Below are 19,730 nucleotides of genomic sequence, written 5' to 3'. Positions count from 1 at the left end.
AGCTGTATGGTTTCCTGTACTTACTTGTCCTCATTTCCTTCAACCAAAAGGCATAGGCTAAGATGTGCTTTATCAAATCTACCTGTGTGACATTAGACAGTTACTTAAGCTTTATGTCTTAATTTCCTCATCTGTAAAATGAGGGTAAAATAGAACCATACTTATTAGGGTGCTATGAGGATTAAATGAGATAAGTTTCTTAGAAACAGTGCATGTCGTATAATAGGCATTCATTGCACATTATATACTATAATATAATTATGTTGACTTGGTTTCCAATCCCCTCATCCTCATGGTGACTCTCTAATGGGAACACTCTGGTACCAAAGCCTCTGCTTATTTTTAGTATCTAGTCCTGAACACTACATTCCAGGGGAGGACTGTTCATACAATATCTCCTGCTTGCTTCATAGATTTTGTGGAGAGGGCAGTGCAGGACATCATGAGAATAGCAAGAGTGAAGAAGGTACATCAGGAGGGAGAGATGTCTCCACACCGAATCCCTTCCTTGGGTCTGCACCAGCACAAACGAAGGCTTTTATCTAGTTACTGTACAGTTTAGGTGTGCTAAACTGTATAGGAGTTTGAGACTAGCCTGGGTAGCATGGCAAAACTCTGTCTCTACAAAAAAATACAAAAATTAGCTGGGCATGGTGGTGCATGCCTATAGTCTCAGCTAGTCAAGAGGCTGAGGCTTGAGCCCAGGAGGTCGAAGCTGCAGTGAGCTGTGATCACATGACTGCACTCTAGCCTGGGTGACAGAGCAAGACCTTGTCTCAAAAAAATAAAAATAAAAATAAAAATTAAGGAAGAAAAAAAGATAAATTTTACCATATAAAAACTTTAAATGTATGAACACTCACACAAAAATACTCTAAACAAAGACAAAGGCAAATAGGAAAAGTGTGTAACAGAGGTCAGCAACCACTCTTCCAGTAAAGGGGTCTTGAGCTGCTTTCGTTCAAACCTCCCTGAGCCCAAGCAGATGTTATGAGGGGGGCTCACCTATGTGATTGGCATTCAGAACCCCACTCCACTCCATTTTCTTGGGCTTACAGGTATTATGAGAGGACAGTGTACCCAGCTGGGACCAAGCAAAGCCTTGGGGTCAGCACTAGCATCATCACCATCAGCCATGTTGATGGTCACTGTTTCAGGTGTAGGATATGAGGGTGTGGATCAGGTGCCCCAGGAAGCACAGTGCACCTCGTGGAGATGATGTGAGGGCCAGGTTGCTGAATCTGCAGGCACTGACACAGAGCTCGGACAGCTTCTGGGCATTCATATGTTATCCCGTAACGTGGTACCTGCCAGCCCCACTTGACTCTTTCCTTTCCAAGAAGCAGGTCCTCTCCCTTGTTGGGCAACTTCTGGGGATTGATGGTCAGCTCCTGTGACCCCAACGTGCACTTTGTACTGCCTCCTCCCCACCTCCCTCAATCCCCACAACTATGTAAGGTTTTCAGAAAAACTTTCTTGTCTTCATCTGTTATTATAACAGGACATCACTCCAAAAGCAATAGGAAAGTGAAGTCCTCTTTTCTCAATGGCATCCTTATTAGAGGTGGGGAAATATTTGCCTTATATCTTTCCAGTACTGGGAAAAAAGGGTGGGGGGGAACAGAATAACACAATCTGAGTACTAATATCCTGCCACACAAATTTGCATACATTCGATAAACTAAACGATACTTTCCTTAATCTATAAATTAGGAAATAATTACCTTAATCCATTAAATATAGAAAAAGATAAACACATTCAAAATTAGGTAAATGCACAGCAAAGTGACGAGATACCTTTTTTCACCTATCATCAACTAAGATCAAAAAGTGGATAATATGTCAATGAGAGTGCGGGGGAAAAGACTTTCTCATACATACGCTTTTTGTAGAAGCGTAATCTGGTACAAACTATTTGGAAAGCAATTTGTCCATATTTACAAAATTTAGAATTCACATGCCCTTGGATGAGCAATTTTACTTCTAGGAATATAATCTGCAATTATGTTCATATATATGCAAATATGTATGTCTGGAAACCACCTAAATATCCATCAATGACATATTAGTAAATGAATTATGGAACATCTACAGGATGTTAAAGCATGGCATCATTACAAGAATACATTATATCAATATGTGCTAAGATGGAAGGATCTCCTCCATATATTGTTAAATGAAAGTATGCTCCCATTGTGTGTACACAGAGTATTTCAGGAAGGAACTCCCTCCTAGGGGAGAAAGACTGGTGGTGGAAAGTGTGGTGTAGGAGGAAGACTTCCTTTTCTCTGATACCCTTCTTTAGTGTCTACATTTGTTAATATGGTTTGGTATTACTTTTTCTACAAAATAAATTAGTTTTAAAACGTATGTCAATATTTCTGATTCCAAGGGGAAAAATCAGATAACATGAGTTTTCTGTTGTGATACAGAATGGGCGACGCTACATTACCAATGATGTACACCAGCCAGAAGCGCCTGGGGGAATCTAATCAAGCCTTCAGATTTCACTTCCAATTCAGTGAAATCAAGGGATATAGGAACAAGGTAAATACCACAATCAGGTGAATCCTATATTCTATAGGCCGGCTGGCCTGGTCTTTTCCACAGGTCATTGTGTTGGAGTTGCTCATCTTTATATGACAAACCAATGCAATGCATGGTCCTGGTTGAGACAAACTGGCTATAAGAGGTCTTTTGGGAACAACTGGGCAAATTTGACTAAGGAATCAGGTTAATATTGGCAATGCAGGAAAATGTTCTTAATTCCTGGAAATAATACAATTTTTTAAAATGCATACTAAATGTTGATTACTATTTATAATTTACGCTAAATATTTTAGAATACAAAAAGGAGGCGTTTTTAAAAGGCAAGATTTCCACAGGTTTTGATTTGGCAGGGGGAAATTAAGGAGAAGGTAATTGTCCGCCAAAAAAAACACAGTGCAATTAAGAAAAACTGGCTTGAACTAGCTCGTTCCAGTTCTACAGCAGATGTTTGCTGTACTGGAGTTATCAAGAAGAGCAGATGGCCCTCTGATAAACCCTGCTGTGCATAGACTCAGCAATGCAGACCAGCAAATAGCTGGCATGGAAACCAGCTGAAAGGGATCGAAGAGATTCGTTGAAACTAGGGGCGAGGGTCAGCTGGGAAAACAATTCCTGCTTTGCAATGATCACGGCCATGATTTGAAACTTTATGCAAAATCGTAAACAAAGTTAAGCAACTCACTTTGGCTGTACAGTAAGCTGCCTTGAAGGTGAGCACATATTTTATTTAATCAGTAATGAAAATCCTGAAAAGAGTTGCAGAAGGGTGCAATTTTGCCTCATATCAGTGTTGTTTTATGAAAGGATTTGAGAAAAGTAGATGGGGCATGCTAGTGGTGCTATTGCTGGCACTCTGGCAGTCACATTTCATTTATAACGTCCATTATTTATTTGGAGCACAGAGGTGGGAAGAGGAGAGAAAGAGAAATAAAAGTTGTATTTTCCATGGTATAAGTGCAGATGAGCCAGCCTTTCAAAATAGTGAAGGTGGAGGCGAATCTTTTCATCTGGTGGTGACTACTCACCTCGAGGGTTCTGGGCTTTCATAACTGATCATGTTCAACCATTTTTTAATTTATTCACTCATTCAATCACTCATTAATTCATTCACTGTTCAAATAACATTTATTTAGTGCTTGACTATGATAGTCACTCTTTTATGTTCCATAGTAACCTGTATTTATCATGAATAAGTTCAATGTAGTTTTTGCTTTTTTGTTTTGGTTTTTTTGTTTGTTTTTGAGATGGAGTCTCACTTTGTTGCTCAGACTGGAGTGCAGTGGCAAGATCTCAGCTCACTGCAGCCTCCGCCTCCCAGGTTCAAGTGATTCTCCTGCCTCAGCCTCCTGAGTAGCTGGGACTACAGGCGCCCGCCACCACATCTGGCTAATTTTTGTATTTTTCGTAGAGATGGGTTTCACCATGTTGGCCAGGCTGGTCTTGAACTCCTGAGCTCAAGTGATCCAGCTACCTTGGACTCCCAAAGTGTTGGGATTACAGGCGTGACCCACCATGCCTGGCCAGTTCAATGTAGTTTTAATACTCCCTTGGTCATTCCTGTTTACTTGCCTGTTCCCTACTCAACAGGACAGTGAAAACATCTTGTTAATTGTTGTATTCTCAGCAGCTGGCACATTATAGAACTCAAAAAAAATGGTTGAATGAATGAATGAGTAAATGAATGTACAAACCATGCTAAGGTCAAAGGATGCAAAGATGAATAAGCTACTGTCTTATGTTGCCTTGCTGAATCCTCTTGTCAAAAGTATTTTGAAGAACATGCACATGGTGTAGAACACACAGCATCAGATTGTGCTCGTTTAAAGAAGCTGAAGTTGAAGAGACTGGAAGGAGGAAATGGGGGTCATCAGAAAGTGAAATGGCAGGCTGTGCAAACAGAATGGCTCAGAGGGCAACCCCAAGAAGGCCCAGCCTGGAGTAGATGAGGAAGCATTTAGGACAGAGGAGAGAGGACTCAGGGTCATTAGCAATGGAAAAAAGTGCACATTCAAAAATGCATCATTGGCTGGGCATGGTGGCTCATGCCTGCAATCCTAGCACTTTGGGAGGCTGAAGCATGTGGATCACTTGAGCTCAGGAGTTTGAGACTAGCTTGGGCAACATGGCAAAACCTCATCTCCACCAAAAATATGAAAAATTAGTTGAGTGTGGTGGCGTGTGCCTGTGGTCCCAGGTGCTCAGGAGGCTTAGGTGGGAAGATCACTTGAGCCTGAGAGGTGGAGGTTGCAGTGAGCCAAGATCGCACCACTGTACTCCAGCCTGGATAACAGAGTAAGACTCTGTCTCAAAAAAAAAAAAAAATTAAAATATGGGAACCACTTTAAAGTCTTAAAAAAGTAAAACCAACACAAGAATTTTAACTATTCAACTAAAACATGAGTGTGGGATACCCTATTTCAAACCACTTTCAATAACAGCAAAATTGATAAAGCATACTTTTCTGATAGGAAGATAAGGAAAGGTTGATCCCCCATTCATAGAAGTTGGGCCTCGTTCCATGCTGAAGAAGCCCTACAACTTGCCCTAATGGACAGATACACCTATATGTTCTGATTTTAGAGGCAATAAATACCATCTTACACTCCCCTCCAAAAGTACTACTTTCTCTTACCTACTTGTTCATTCATTCATTCAATTCATTCATTCATTCAATTCAACTAATATATGTTAAGGCTGTTATGAGACAGTCACTGTTTTAGATGCTGGGACTACATAGGGTAAACAACTGTCCTGGTTTGCCCCACTAACCCAGGTTTAGCACTGAAAGTCCTGTGTCCTGGGGACCACTTCTGTCCTGGGCCAGTGTTGGTCATCCTAGAGCTTACATCAGTGAGGCAGGATTGAAATTTTAGCCAGGGAGACCCCAGAAAGCCTTTACTAGAAAGGTTACTTTCAAGAAAAGACCTGGAGCGGATAAGGACAATAGCTGCACGGGTATCTTGGGGAAGAGCAGTCCAGAAAGCCCAAGCCCCAGGCAGGAGCTTCCCTGTCGTGTTCCAGGAACAGCCAAGAAGCCACAGTTGCTGGGGACATAGTGAAAGGAGGGGAGGACAATGGGAGATGAGATCTGAGAAATACCAGGAGTCAGATTATGTGAGGACTTGTGAGTCTTAGCAAGGATTTTTGGCTTTTACTCCGAGCAACATGAGAGGATACTGAAAGGTTTTCAACAGGGAAAGAACGGGCTTACTTTGGCTGTTGTGTTAAGAATAAGCCACAAAGAGGTAAGAGCAGAGAGACAAGGAAGATAAGCATTTAAATAATCCTTTTGAAAGTTCTAGTCCCACTGAGTTGTTCCAAAGGAAATTGAAGAAACAGTTATGGTCTGTTTTGTGGGCTCAGTTTTATCTTTTTTGAAAAAACAGGGTAGGAGTCTTCATTCTTTCCTGCTTCAATTGCAACTGTTGACTTTCCATTTTACAGTAAGAGGGAAGCAGTTTCAAACATGAAGAACATAAATGGTGTTAATTAAATTGAAACTCTTACTGTAACACGAATGTACAGCCATAGAGGGGTGTTAGGAATGTGGGCCAGACTGCCTGAGTTCAGATCTCAGCCCTGCTACCTCTAGCTAGGTGCCTTGAACAAGTGACTTGGCTTGAGGAAGCTCCTTGCTGTCTTCATCTGTAGGAATTTTAGCTCCACCTACTCTTAGGGCCATAGGGAGGATTCAGTGAGTTAACCCATGTGCCTGGAGCAGGGTGAGTGCTCATTAATGTTTAGTATTATTACAACTATTAAGTCGCCCAAGAATAGATGCTCAGCTTTGCAATAGATGTGGGCTTTCAGAGACAGGGCTTATGTCTTATCATAATATTTCGACTAGAAATACTCCTATGAGGTTATTACATTAGAATCTAATCCTGTGTATGAGATATATATCATATTTAGTACATATATGGGTTCACAAGCAAGACTACAAGTTAGTGATCATTGAAGTAAAAAAATAAATGGAAGAGGGGAATCCATTTAAGTTTTCCAGAAATTTTAATGATCATGAGGATTTGATTTAAAATAGAGTATTTACATTTAACTCTTAACCTGCTAAATTTATTTTTCCAAATTTTCTTTCAAATAAAATACTAAAATAGATATATAGCATTTTAGAGCCCAAGGAAATTATCTTTTCCTGATGAGCGAGATTGAGGAAATCGTTATGGTCTGTTTTGTGTGCTCAGTATTTTTCTTTCTTTTTTTTCTTTTACTTTTTTTTTTTTTTTTAAGATGGAGTTTCACTCTTGTCACCCAGGCTGGAGTGCAGCGGTGCGATCTCGGCTCACTGCAACCTCTGCCTCCCAGGTTCAAGCGATTCTTCTGCCTCAGCCTCCTGAGTAGCTGGGATTACAGGCGCACACCACCACACCCGGATAATTTTTGTATTTTTAGTAGAGACGGGGTTTCACCATGTTGGCCAGGCTGGTCTGGAACTCCTGGCCTCGTGATCCACCCGCCTCGGCCTCCCAGAGTGCTGGGACTACAGTTATGAGCCACCACGCCTGGCTGGTTTTATCTTTTCAAAAAAAAAGAAAAGGATAGGAGTCTTTATTCTTTCCTGCTTCAATTGCAACTATTGACTTTGCATTTTACAATGAGAGGGAAGCAGTTTCAAACATGAAGAATATGAATAGTGTTAACTAAATCGAAACTCTCACAGTTACCTGAATGTACAGCCATAAAGGGGTGTTAAGGATGTGGGCCAGACTGCCTGAGTTTGGATCTCAGCCCTGCTGCTTCTAGCTAGGTGCCTTGAAAAAGTGACTTGGCTTAGGGAAGCTCCCTGCTTTCCTCATTGTTCCCCTATTGTGGAGGTGAGGAAACAGAGGCTCAGGAGAGTTCAATGATTTACTCAAGGTCATGGCTGAAACAGAAATCATGTTGAAAGGCAAAATAGTTTCATTGTTTATTTTTAAGAATCCTTTTGCAGGGCCTCCCCCAATACCATCCCAAAGCAGGATGCTTTGGTCTCAAAGATCCAAGTTTTACTCCCTCCACCATCTAGCTAGAAAGGCTACTTGGGCTTGCTGTGTTCTGGAGACATTTATTTCTGCCTCCAGGTGTGCTGTATCCTGAAGCACCAAACATGAAGAATGAGACAAACATGACAAATGAGAGAAATAAAACCAATTTCCACTGGGGCCATAATGTAGAAATACTGCTCCTTTCTCCCTCCTAAATCAAATGTTTGGGCCCCGCTTTCCCTACAAATACTCTCCCCTTCTTGTGGCATCATGGCATTCATTTGGCAACTATTCATTGGGGGCCTACTTTGTGCCAAGCACTATACTAGGCAGCAGCCTGCAATGATGAGCATTGGTGCTATAGGATTAATTTGAGGCATGGAAGCCTGACGTCCTCACTGAAGGGCCTGTAACCATCTAGGAAAAGAGAGTCTCTTCTTTAAAATGTGGTAGAAAAACCTATCAGCTGTCACTGTAAAGCAGTGAAAAGTTATTAAAGTAAACAAATAGCCTTTGGCTCTACAAAAAATATAAAAGTTAGCTGGGCCTGGTGTTGTGTACCTATAATCCCAGCTACTTAGAGAGCAAGGGCTGAGGTGGGAGAATCGCTTGATCCCAGGAGTTCAAGGTTGCAGGAAGCCATGATTGCACCACTGCACTCCAGCCTGGTTGGCAGAGTGAGACTCTATCTGAAAAATAAATAAATAGCCTTTGGAAACCATGTTCTGATTCTTAAAACATTTTATTTTATTATTTTTTTTTTTGAGATGGAGTTTTGCTCTTGTTGCCCAGACTGGAGTGCAATGGCTGTTGCCCAGGCTGGAGTGCAAGGGCGCCATCTCGGCTCACTGCAACCTCCACCTTCCGGGTTCAAGAATATTCTCTTGCCTCAGCCTCCCAAGTAGTAGAGATGAGGTTTCATCATGTTGGCCAAGCTGGTCTCAAACTCCTGACCTCAGGTGATCCACCCACCTCAGACTTTCAAAGTGCTCGGATTACAGGCGTGAGCCACCATGCCCAGCCTAATTCTTAAAACATTTTAAAGAGCAGAACAGAACATTTTAAGGAGGATATAATGGATAAAATAAATTTAATTAATTAAGGTAACTAAAGCACCCAGTTGAGTCCTGTCTCTGTATTTGCATCACCACAATGGATGGTGGGCAAGGAGATGAAGAGGCAATAGCAGCAAGGGCCTGGGTCATCTAAAGGACAAGCTAAAATGTTAGTTGATACTTTACCTATACAACAGCAATCACCACAGGTCAAACTACTTTTTATGTTGGTTGATATGACCAAATATTAAGGAGATAGGTCACATAGTAAAAAAGAAGATAGGTAGGAGTAGGGAGACCCTTGTTCAAGTTCCAGTGGCTCCAATAAAGGTATTTATGATCTTGACAAGTCACACTCTAAGCCCCAACATCTAAAGAAAAAACAAACAAAAAAAGAAGAATGGAGGAAAATATTTACAAATCATATATATGATTGGGGATTAATATTCAGAATACATAAAGAGCACCTACAACTCAACAACTAAACACCAACAACCAGATTCAAAAACGGGCAAAGGACTTGAATAAATGTTTCTCCAAAGAAGATAAATGGCCAAAAAGCATATGAAAAGATGCTCAACATCACTAATCATTAGGGTAATGCAAATCAAAAGCACAATGAGCTATCCACTCACACCTGTTAGGATAAATACTATTTTTAAAAAATCAGAAAATAACAAGTATTGGAAAGGATATGAAAAATTGGAAACTTTGTGCACAGTTGGTAGGAATATAAAATGGTGCAGCTGCTTTGAAAAACAGTAAGAAGATTCCTTATGAAATTAAAAATAGCATTATCTTATGATCCTGCAATTCCACTTCTGGGTGTATACACAAAGGAATTGAAAGCAGGGAATCAGACAGTTATCTGTACACCCATGTTCATAGCAGCATTATTCACAGTAGATAAAAAATGAAAACAACCCAAGTGTCCATCAACAGATGGACAAACAAAATGTGGTATATACATACAATGAAATATTATTCAGTCTTACAAAGGAAGGAAATTCTGACATATGCTCTAATATGGACGAACCATGAAGACATTATGCTAAGTGAAATAAGCGAGTCATAAAAGAACAAATACTGTCTGATTTCACTTGTATGAAGTATCCAGATGTCTTAGTCCATTTCTGTGCTGCTGTAACAAAATACCTGAGACTGGTAACATATAAAGAACAGAGATCTATTTCTCATGGTTCTGGAGGTTGGACCCATGCTTAATGACAGGAATATGTTTTGATAAAGCATCATTAGACAATTTTGTTGTTGTGCAAACTTCATAGCAGGTACCTACAGAAACCTAGATAGTATAGCCTTTCACACACCCAGGCTATGTGGTATAGTCTATTGCTCCTAGGCTACAAACCTGTACAGTATATTGCTGTACAGAATACTGCAGGCAATTGTAACACAATGGTAAGTATTTGTGTATCTAAACATAGAAAAGATACAATAAAAATATTGTTAAAAAGATAAAAAATGGGCCTGGGGCGGTGGCTCATGCCCATAATCCCAACACTTTGGGAGGCCAAGGCGGGCGAATCACCTGAGGTCGAGAGTTTGAGACCAGCCTGACCAACATGGAGAAACCCCGTCTCTATTAAAAAATTCAAAAAAAATTAGCCGGGCTTGGTAGCACATGCCTGTAATCCCAGCTACTCCGTAGGCTGAGGCAGGAGAATCACTTGAACCTGGGAGGCGGAGGTTGCAGTGTGCCGAGATCGTGCCATTGCACTCCAGCTTGGGCAAAAAGAGCAAAACTCTGTCTCAAAAAAAAAAAAATTAAAAAATAGTACACCTGTGTAGGACACTTACCATGACTGGAGCTTGCAGGACTGGAAGCTGCTCTGGGTGACTCAGTGAGTGAGTGATGAGTGAATGTGAAGGCCTAGGACACTAGTGTACACTCCCATAGACTTTATAAACACTGTACACTTAGGCTAAATTTATTTCAAAATTTTTTTCTTTGTAGCTTTTGAACTATAAACTTAAAAAAACTTTTTCTCATTTGTAATGACACAGCTTAAAACACACATTGTGCAGCTGTACAAAAATATGTTCCTTATATCCTTATTCTATGAGCTTTTTTCTATTTTTAAATTTTTTTTTTTTTAACTTTTTTGTAAAAGTTAAGACACAAACACAGAGTAGCCTAGGCCTACACACGGTCAGAATCATCAATATCACTATCTTCAACCTCCACATCTTGTCCCACGGGTAGGTCTTTAGGGGCAATAACACACATGGAGCTGTCACCTCCTGTGATAACAATGTAGTAGGAGAAGTACACAGAAAATAATGATTAAAAGTATAGTATCTTAAATACACAAATCAGTAATGTAGACCCTTATTATCATTATGAAGTATTATATTTGGGAGGCTGAAGCGGGCAGATCACCTGAGGTCAGGAGTTTGAGACCAGCCTGGCCAACATGGCAAAACCCCATCTCTACTGAAAACACACAAAAACATTAGCCAGTCTTGGTGGTGCACACCTACAGTCCCAGCTACTAGGGAGGCTGAGGCACAAGAATCACTTGAACCCGGGCAGCAGAGGTTGCAGTGAGCCGAGATCACGCCACTGCACTCCAGCCTAGGTGACAGAGCGAGACTCTGTCCCAATTAAAAAAAAAAGGCCAGGTGCAGTAGCTCACGCCTGCCGAGGTGGGCGGCTTACAAGGTCAGGAGATCAAGACCATCCTGTCTAACATGGTGAAATCCCGTCTCTACTAAAAACACAAAAAATTAGCTGGGCCTGGTGGCGGGTGCCTGTAGTCCCAGCTACCTGGGAGGCTGAGCCAGGAGAATGGTGTGAACCTGGGAGGAAGAGCTTGCAGTGAGCTGACATCGCGCCACTGTACTCCAGCCTGGGTGACAGAGTGAGACTCCATCTCAAAAAAAAAAAAAAAAAGTATGATGTACCGTACATAATTGTTTGTGCTATACTTTTGTAAAACTGACATCACAATAGGTTTATTTACACCAGCATCATCACAAACACTCGAGTAAGATGCTGCACTTTGTTGTTATAGCATTTAAGACATCACTAGGCAATAGGAATTTTTCAACTCCATTATAATCTTATGGGACGAATGAAACATCCTTAAGCAGCGCATGACTGTCATTGACTTTTTATTTTGTATTGTCTATGCTCCTCTCCCTTCTTCCCCACACACACCAGAATGTAAACACCAGATAGTAGGAAATCTTGTCCCTTCTGTTCACTACAGAGAACAGTATCTTACATAAAGTAGGGCTCAATAAATATTTGTTTTCTATTTTTTTAAATTTTATTTTAGGTTCAGGGGAACATATGCAAATTTGTTATACCGGTAAATTTCGTGTCTCGGGGTTTTGGTGTACAGATTGTTTCATCACCCAGGTAATAAGCATGGTAGTTTTTCTGATCCTCTTCCTCCTCCTACCCTCTACCCTCAAGTATGCCCCTGGTGTCTGTTGTTCTCTTCTTTGTGTCCATTTGTACTCAAGGTTTAGCTTCCTTTTATAAGTGAGAACATGAGCTATTTGGTTTTCCATTCCTGTGTTATTTCACTTAGGGTAATGGCTTTCAGCTCCATTCATGTTGCTGCAAAGGACATGATCTCATACGTACCGCATTTTCTTTATCCACTCTACCATTGATGGGCATTTAGGTTGATTCTGTGTCTTTGTATTGAGAATAGTGCGGCAATGAACATATGCATGCATGTGTCTTTATGGTAGAATGATGTATATTCCTTTGGGTATAATAATGGGATTACTGGGTCAAATGGTAGTTGTGCTTTGAGTTCTTTGAGAAATCGCCAAAGTGCTTTCCACAGTGGCTGAACTAATTTACATTCCCACCAGCAGTGTATAAGTGTTCTCTTTTCTCTGTAATTCCATTTGTTGAAGGAGTAAATGAATGAATGGATCAATCTCTTCCATCTGAAAAGCTTGTAACTTGTAACTCTAAAACTCACTTTTTTTTTTTTTTTTTTTGAGATGGAGTCTTGCTGTGTTGCCTAGGCTGGAGTGTAGTGGCACAATGTTGGCTCACTGCAACCTCCGCCTCCCGGGTTCAAGTGACTCTCCTGCCTCAGCTTCCCAAGTAGCTCGGACTACAGGCTTGCACCACCATGCGTAGCTAATTTTTGTATTTTTAGTAGAGACAAGGTTTCACTATATGTTGGCCAGGCTGGTCTCGAACTCCTGACCTCAGGTCATCCACCTGCCTTGGCCTCCCAAAGTGCTGAGATTACAGGTGTGAGCCACTGCCCCTGGCCTAAAACTCAGTTTTGATTGTCCTAAGTTCTAAACAAAAATAACCAAGTAGAGGAAGCAAATGAATGTCTGATAATAAAATGTTAACTTGTCTTTCAGATTTACTAGACTGATATTTATTCAAATATATGAAATAATGTATGTGAAAAGTTATTCATTCTGGCTTTCTTTGAAGTAGCAGAACATGAAAATAAAGTTACTGTCCATCAGTAAGAACAGGCCAAATAAATCCTGGTATATCTATACAATGTACTGGTATAGATCTATAATCCCAGCACTTTGGGAGGCCAAGGTAGGCAGATCGCTTGAGCCCGGGAGTTCAAGACCAGCCTGGGCAGGACACTGGGAGACCCCATCTCTACAGAAAATACAAAAATTAGCTGGGCATGGTGGTGTGCACCTGTAGTCTCAGCTACTCGTGAGGCTGAGGTGGGAGGATCACTTGAGCCCAGGAGGTCAAGGCTGCCATGAGCTGAGATCACATCACTGCACTCTAGCCTGGGTGACAGAGCCAAACTCTGTCTCTAAAAAAACAAAAAAACAATATGGGACAAGGGGCAGTGGCTCATGCCTGTAATCCCAGTACTTTGAGAGGCCAAGGCAGGAGGATCATATCAGGCCAGGAATTCCAGTCCATCCTGGGCAATGTAGGGAGACCTCACCTCTACAAAAAAAAAAAAAAAAAAAAATGAGCCAGTTGCAGTGGCACACACCTATAATCACAGCTACTTGAGAGGCTGAGGCAGGAGGATTGTTTGAGCCCAGGAGTTTGAGGCTGCGGTGAGCTATGATTGCACCACTGCACTGCAGCCTGAGTGACAGATCTGAACACTGCCTCTTAAAAAAAAAAAAAATGGAGAAGTGTTTTTAGTGTACTACCACTTGGTTCAGTGGGGGCAGAGTGTTTATACATATTTCTTGTACGTACATTTCTGACTGAACATGAAATAACTAAAACTTGGTTGACTGGGGGAATTGGATGCTTGAGGGACAAGACACCCTTTTCTAACTTTTGAATTTTGAGCCACATGACTGTCTTACTGATTTTACTTGGTTAATTAATTAAAATTAATTAATCAAAATGAGATTAACTTTTTAAAAATGAATCTTGTATACATTATGCAATGCTCCTTTAACAGCCACTTAAAAATAAAATGAAACTGGCAATATAAAATAGTGTTTTAATTTTTCCTGTTTATTGTTTATTCTAGATCATGATTGTATAATTCATCTCATTAACAACTAATGACGTTTTAAACACTGGGTTATATAGATATATCTGAATTTATTCATATATATCTGAATTTATTTTTCAAAATGGATTACCTTTATAATAAAGAAAGTATTGGAATTAACACTGTCTACCTAAATAGTTGCTTACCACAAGTGAAGTGACTGTATTCAAAATCTAGACTGGTTTGTGTTAGTTTTTTTAGTTTATTTAATTTAATTGGGCCTTTCCTGGAATTCATAAAATGTCAAGAAGCTGTTTCATGTCATTTTTATTTTTACTTTTACATTTGTATTGGGGTATAAGATATATACAAAAAAGTATACAAGTCGCAAATGTACAGCTTGATGAATGTTCATAAACTGAACACTGTCATGCACACAGCAGTAAGATCAAGAAATAGAACATTACCAGCACCTCATTTCCTTCTTTTCACTCTCCTCTTCCCTGGGATATCAATAGAGATTTCTGAGAGCATAGCTTTGTACTGCCTGCTTTTTACCTCATACAAATGTAATTTTACAGTATTGCCCTTTTGTGTCTGCTTTTAGTGAATACTACATTTGTGAGATTCATCCATATTGTAGTTATAAGTCATTTATTCTCATTGCATATAGCATTCCATTGTGTAAGTATGCCACAACTTAGTTATCTGTTTTATTACTGATGGCTATTTGCATAGTTCCCAGTCTTGGCCATTTATGAATGAGCTGCTTTGAACATCCTTGTGCATGTTTTTCAGGGGGAACATTTGCATACATTATCCCCCCAGGAGTGGAATCATTTGATACAGATATGTGAAGCTCTCATAGATGCTGCCAAACATTTTTTTTCTAAACAGTTGTACCAATGTACACTGCTATCAGCACTAATGAGAGTCCAGTTGCTCCCTATCTTCCCCCCAAATTTCATATTTTTTATTTTAGTTATTCTGGTGGGTGTGTAGGGTATCACTGGAAGCTGGTTTTTGGAAATTCTAACTTCTTTCAAAAATTCTTTAAGCTGGATAGGTGGTAAATACCAAATAAGTTGAAGCTGGGAAAATGTAAGTTAAAGAGAACCCTACTTTTATGTATATCCTTATTTAATACTTGGGGGTTCTTATTATATGCATGTATTAACTTGAAAAAATACATATATGTTCCTCTATTATTGAAGTTCAGAAGCTGTTGAGTGATGACCATTTTGCTAGTCAGAAATGTGTCACTACTTTTCTAAGTCAACAGGGGGCCGTGTACTGATAATAATCTTAAAGTAGACTAAAGTCATGTACTAGTTTACCCCCAAAGAAATGCTTTACATAGGCAAAGATTTCCAGCATCAGCACCAGCTAAAGCCCTCACTAAATCCTCTTCAGATGCAACTGACTAGTACAGTTATGTGCAAACCATCAGGAAGTGGAAATGAGAAAACAACATGTTTTGTATGAGAAAAAAAGGGGTGGCAGGGGGTGGATTCCAACCTGGTAGTGAATTTCCCATCACATGTAAGCTCCTCAGTGTGGTGCTGGTGTCTAAGTTCCCCCGGGTTAGAATCCACATCTCATCCCACTATAACCAGCTATCCCCTGAGTTGCTGTTGATTTTTCTGTTGCCATCTCTCCCTTCTCACACCACACACCCACCAGGCTGCTATGCATTTCTTTCTTCTGCAGGGTTGAGACCAAGTCACAGGGTTGTCCCTGGGGTATGACTCCCCAGATCAGGAGCTACATACTGGAGCTGATGGACCACTTAAACATCATGTACCAGACCCCTGGGAAAAAGGGGATCTATAGCATCCACTCCAACCCTTTCCTATTAAAACAGAGAAAGATGAACTAAGACATCTATTAGCAGCTCACAAAGATGACAGAAATGAAGATTTGAATGGCTATTCCAAGAACTTAGTGCTTCTGTTTTCCAATACCTATCTAAAACAACAATGTTTCAGAATGATTAGGCAACCCAAGGGTTACACACAGTGCAGAAGTCATGGGGTATTCAGTGGGGGAGCCTGGACAGGACAGACTGTTTTCCGTCAGTCACTAACTGTATGTCCAATGAATTGGAACTTCTTCTGACCAGGCCAGGTGAGTGGGAATGGCCATGAGTCAGATGAGGTTATAAAGAGTTTGGGGAGCTTTTGAGAAAAACAATCTACTGAAAATAAAGCATAGAGTAACTCTAAAGAGTGTGATCTCTGGCTTCATTCGACCCAGCTGATGTCCTCTCTCAGCTCTGTCCTTACTATTGACATGATCTTGGGAAAGTTCTCATTTGGCCTCTGTGGGCCTCAGCACTGTCATCAGTAAAATCGGGCTGGTGAAATCCCTACCTCACAGGGCTATTGCGAGGATTACTAATGCTTAGAAAGCACTTAGCACAGCTAACTCCACATAGGAAGTGCTCATAAAGTTATAGTTATCTGCTTAAAAAAAAAAAAAGCCACAAAAGGGCATGTGACAGACTAATCTTCCTGTTAGCATTCAAGGAAAAGCAAAAGAGAGGAAATTTCAGAGCTAGAAAGGGAAATTGCAGGATGCAATTACCATGCTGAGAGGATAGTTCTGGGAAACTGGGGGTGTCCAGAATGAACAGGAATATCAGCTGGAGGACTCCTCTGTGGAAAGCCAGGAGATGCTGGAACACTGGACACGCTGGCTAATCTGCAAGCCCTGAGGGAAGCATTTTCACCTGTGGTGAAAGGAAGCCCTGAGACATCAAGCAAAAACAAAAAGCTCAGCTGTTTCTCTAAGAACTAGGAAATTAAAGGCAAAAACTCAAGCATGGGCAGAAGTTGGAGGCACCAGCAGGAGCCACAGGCACTGTCAGAGCCAGGCTCAGGAAGGGCTCGCTGACAGCAAGGGAAAGGCAATGAAAGCACCCTGGGAAGAGGCTGTTTTGTGCTCTAAGTTTATGCCAAGCCAAATGCAAAGACGAATCTGAAAAGTCACCCAGTTTCAACTTCTAATTTTCCATATGAAGAAACCAAGACCCTTTAAAGGGGAGTAATTGTGCAGTGGTTGGCTATGCATGAGTGTGTTGGGACAAATGCATGCGTGTGGCCACTGCAATAGACAGGGTACTGGACAGGACAGGTAAACTGAGGAAAACCTGTGCACCTGGAGAAGAGAGTTTTAGAAGGAAAACCCACCCTATCAACCTTTTAGTATCGTCATCCTGGCAAGAAAAAATAACAGGGGTTAGTGGCAGTAGGAAAATGTAAGGCAAATGAAATCTTCGGTTTGGGGGCTACTTGGGGGAACATGTATTTTATAACCCCAAATATACCTTCCATTTATAGCAGAAGTTGAAAACCCAAATGCCTTTAAGGTAAGGTAAATATGTGAACCAGAAGAGTGCAGGGCAGCTGGGTGTGGTACAGACCAGCAAATGGGAAGGGTGGAAGCACCACATAAAGGAATTCACATTCAATTTTTTAAAAACACTGGCCTTGCCAAAGGAAACACAGAAGCTGGCTCCATTTCCACATCAGCAGTTTGCAAACACTGTTCTGTACAGTGTTAAAATGTAAAACCACCATTAAACACAGTGTTAAAACATCATTAAACATCATGCTAAACTATAAAACATCATTAAACATAGTGTTAAAATATCTTCAATGGTTGAAGGCTAAATGAAACATATTTAGTCTAAAAAGGCCTGTGAAAAGTCAGTTTCATTTTAAAGGAGATCCCAATTGAGTGGGAAATGAAAAGCCCTGACATTTTTCCATCTACATATTGGTAAAAGGAACATTTTAGCACTTATTTGAGATGGTTTCTATCTCCTACTTGAAAAAAAAAGGGAGACGATATCCTTTACTTCCAGCACCAAGCGTAGGGTTTAAAACATTGTATTAATGGTACCTAAATGTTTATTGAGTGAATAAATATGGCTTTAAATAGAACAAAGCACTGGTTGGAGACAGAACAATAAGCGAGTCTCTTTTGAGGTTGTAAAATGAAGGGGGTGGACCTCCAGCTCTAAGTCTCCTCTTCTTCTTTGGGATTTATTTTTAACCTCCAATATCTTTGTACACAGCCATGAATACAATGAGATGAGGGAGTCTTATGACCTCCCTCATCTAGTTGACTCCAGTAGAGATCAGAGAACATAGGCAACTTCCAAGGACAGTTTATTGCAGAACTCACTTCCTGCCAGGTGCAGTGGCTCATGCCTGTAATCCTAGCACTTTGGGAGGCCGAGGCGGACGGATCACCTGAGGTCAGGAGTTCAAGACCAGCCTCTCCAACATGGTGAAACCCCATCTCTACCAAAAAATACAAAAGTTAGCCAGGCGTGGTGGCACCAGCCTATAATCCCAGCTACTCAGGATGCTGAGGCAGGAGAATCACTTGAGCCCGGGAGGCAGAGGTTGCAGTGAGCTGAGATTGCACCACTGCACTCCAGCCTGGGCGACAGAGTGAGACTCTGTCTCAAAAAAAAACAAACAAGCAAAAAACCTCACTTCCTAAGTGGTATCCAAGCAGACTTAGTTCTCGGGGAATGGGGCAAAGGAACTTCAGGGAGCATGCTGATGATCCTTCTAACTCCCTAACTTTGTGGTTCTTGAGAACAAAGAAGGGACACCCACCTCACAGAGTTGTGTGGGATAAATAATGTTGTGTAAGTAAAAGCCTTAGTGCCTTTTACATACATGGTGGATATTACCATCTATTGTGGAAATAGGAGGTGAATAATTTTTTAAATGGACCTAATTGGGGGTAGGGGCATGGGATAGTTAGGACAACAAATTGAGAGGCCCAGGAAAAACAAAAATATTTTGACAGCACCTATAAATCATTCTGGAAAAGCTGGGAGTCGATAATTTTTTAAAAAAACGAAAATTCCCTACGTTCAAGTACAAATCCTTTTATATACATCTATACACTTAGGTATGCATAAAATTCCTCTGGAAGAATGCTTAACAGGCAATAGTGGTTACCTCCAGAGAGGGGACTTGATCTGCAACAGCAGCTGGGGAAAGTCTTCTAAATTTTTTTTGCCATGTTTTTTCTTGGAGAAATAAAGAAAAGAAAAGTAAAGTTTTTGCCATGTGTCTATATTACCTATTAAAAATTCATAATTCACTTCTAAATTTAATGCTACTAGGTTAAAATTTCTCCCAAGTTTTGCCACATTTTGAGGAAACTGAAATTGGGAACGTCGGCTTTCAGCCTTTACTGAGTGTTAGAGTGCTGATACAGCCCCCTAGTGCCAGGTACCCACGACTGCGGCTGCTCCCTGCAGCCACCGCGGGGCTCACTCTAGACCTGTCCATCTCACCAGTGCTCACCAGGTGAATACCTTAACTAGTTAACGCATTAACTAACTAAACTGTTACCTATTCAGATACTCCAATGCCTTCATGGTTTTTTTTTTTTTTTTTAAATCTAGGTATTATGAAGAATGACTTTACCTCATGCCTCATTCTTGCTGACCCCAGATCACAGTTGGGGGTGGAGGAGCCAATGAAATGATAGATCATTTGAATAACAGTGTATCCTTTCACCTTTTCATTTCTTTTTCCATTTTAAACTTGACATACTTAGAAGCAAAAGGACATTTTTACTTTCTCAGTTGTATTTCAAACACGTCATTTTAACAGTTAAATTTGTATTAATTCATCAGGTGTTGCAGTAACTTTCTTCTCTGCATGTGTTGG

This window comes from Hylobates moloch, unplaced genomic scaffold (genome assembly GCF_009828535.3).
Source record: "Hylobates moloch isolate HMO894 unplaced genomic scaffold, HMol_V3 SCAFFOLD_6, whole genome shotgun sequence".
Taxonomy (NCBI): Eukaryota; Metazoa; Chordata; class Mammalia; order Primates; family Hylobatidae; genus Hylobates; species Hylobates moloch.
Note: the sequence above shows the minus strand (reverse complement) of the source record.